This window comes from Asparagus officinalis, chromosome 7 (assembly GCF_001876935.1).
Source record: "Asparagus officinalis chromosome 7, Aspof.V1, whole genome shotgun sequence".
Lineage (NCBI taxonomy): Eukaryota > Viridiplantae > Streptophyta > Magnoliopsida > Asparagales > Asparagaceae > Asparagus > Asparagus officinalis.
In genome coordinates this window covers 121,405,178-121,407,855 of record NC_033800.1, presented here as the reverse complement: position 1 = coordinate 121,407,855, position 2,678 = coordinate 121,405,178, and the positions used below count along the sequence as shown (strand labels likewise).

The window sequence follows — 2,678 nt, the reverse complement described above, 5'->3', positions numbered from 1 at the left end:
TTCCAGAGCAAGCAAAATGGCCTCAGCCTAAGACTGCTCCTGGAATGCAGTTTGATTTCATGATGAAGCTGTTGTCATCAAGTTGAACCACCCACTTTAGTATAAACTACCACTACAGAGATGGATGCTTTGAACTGTGTATGGTGTCTATGTATAGAAAGTAGGATGTATTTGAGATGAAATGTAAACAAAAGTGATTTATGTGGGTAGATGTAGTTGTTTGTACAGGGCAATACTTTATGGTTAATGCAGATGGCTCAAAGGGAAATAACGTTGTGAATACATATTATGCTTTTGCGTGGTGAATCCCCCCATCCTGTTATGCCCCATGAAGCTAATAATTTTGGCTTCTATGCAGATTGGTGGTATGTAAATTGGAGCTTTTGTACGAGCGCTCCTTGTAATGGCTTTCAAGCATTTATTTGACTAAAGAGCGATAATAGAGTTTTTTTGTGCATGTATAAATTTTTTTATTAGTTATGTGTTAGGATATGTCTTGTATTTGGTAAACGGGTTATCGCTTGCTATGTACGGGGATAAATCATGTGTTAGAACTACTGATAAAAAGGTTGCACGAAATGGATATGATTTGGCTTCATCCACCGTTTTTTGCTTCAGCAGCTAGAGCAGTGCGTCTTTTACGACTGTTGGCAAAATCACTCGAATCGGTTATATTTCATTTTATTCTTAATAGGAACATTTGATCGCTTGCGTATAAACCCATTTCTTATCTCTTAGTGTATGCGCACATATTCTTCATTGCGTTCCTATCGCTTAGTACATCCACATATTTTTCATGGCGTTCTGGCATCTAACACATGAAACATTTTAGCATGACCAGATTAGCTTCTTATATAAAATACATACGTCGTTATATAGAGTCAAACTAACACCTGAAGCATAAAGTAACATGATTCTCATTTCAGTATTTATATTGAGTAAAACCAAAACCCATAGCTTTTATATGTGAGCAATGAACACCAACAGTACACTGCCAAACAATTGAAGCAGGGGATAAAATGTCCCAAAAATGAAACGCAAGAGGAAGGAAAATGGATTGACAGGCTTCTTCACATCCTCAACTTGTAGACCAACAAATATATATCACCCACACGTTCGCCACAATTGCCCAAATGTATTCTCCTCTTCACCTGCGATAATAATAATAATAATATCAATCGAAGTCCTCGTATCTCAATCCAAACATTTCCAAGGTTGAAGATTACCCAACTCTAAAAAAATAACTCTTTAAAAAATACCAAGAACCGAAAAATGAAAAAGCCAAATTGTCTAACCTGAATATCTAACCTGAATATCTTCGGATTAGACATTAATGAAAAATAATGAAAAATGAACACCAATTGAAAGAGTACGCAAAAGCCAAATTGTCTAACCTGAATATCTTCGGGGCCGTTGGTGGAGAGATCTCACGGCGGAGTCAGAGTTGGCTCGCGATGTTGGGGTCACGAGCGAGAGAGGGAGAGGAGTCGTGGGTGAGTAGTCGGGGCTCGAGGAAGTTCGAACGGCAACGCACGGGCGGAGGAGCAAAACTCGAGAATCCTGGGAGAGAGAGCGAACTAGAGATCCTGAGCGAGACCCGGCGAAGTTCGACGGCTCACGAAGGCAGCGAGAATCTCGTCGGGTCGCGGGCTCGAGCCGAGTCCTTGCGTCGGCGCGGCTCGACGGCGAATCGAATCTCCCGATCGCGGAGTTAGGAGGAGGGTGGAGGCTGAATTATTTGGGAGTAGAGAGATGGATTTGGGGATTTTTACGTGAAGTGAGAGAGAAGAGATACGGGATCAGGACTTTAAGATAAAGTAGCGAGGAGTTTTGGCAAAAAACCCCCTTGCTCGTTCACACGAAATGCGTAGCAGTCAGAATTCGCAGATGTGAAATGCACTCTATATATATATATATATATATATATATTATATATATATATATATATTATATATTATATATATATATATATATATTGTAATATATATGTTATATATGTATATATGTATATGTGATATTTGTAGATATAATATAATATAATATATATATATATATTATTATATATATTATATATTAATATCAATATAATATATTATATATGTGTATGTCTGTATAATATATATTATATATAGTATATATTGTAATGTATATGTGTATATATATATATATATATATATATATATATATATATTATATATATATATATATATATTATATATATATATTTATATATATAATCATATAATATATAAGTATATATATATATATATACTTATCTATATAGATATATATAATATATATATATTATATTATATATATATATATATATCATATACATATATATTATAAGTACATATATATAGCATATGATATTATATATAGTATACATTATATATACATATATATATATATAATATATATATATATATATATATATATATATATATATATATATATTATTTATATATAATATATATATTATATATATATATATATATATATATTATACATATATATAATATATATATATTATATATATATATATATATTATATATATATATCATATATATATATATATATATATATATATATATTATATATATATATATGGTATTGTTTCCTAAGGTGACACCTTAGATTCCCACCTAAGGTCGTGGCCTAAAATCATAACATTTTA

General features: G+C 31.7%; 1 long non-coding RNA gene across 1 annotated transcript; it reads right to left on the bottom strand.

Moving 5' to 3' along the window:
* Window positions 902–1,489, bottom strand: LOC109849953. Its single transcript, XR_002249287.1, has 2 exons — window positions 1,395–1,489; window positions 902–1,151 (listed from the first exon to the last, which is right to left on the bottom strand). It is a non-coding gene; the product is annotated as an uncharacterized LOC109849953 (long non-coding RNA).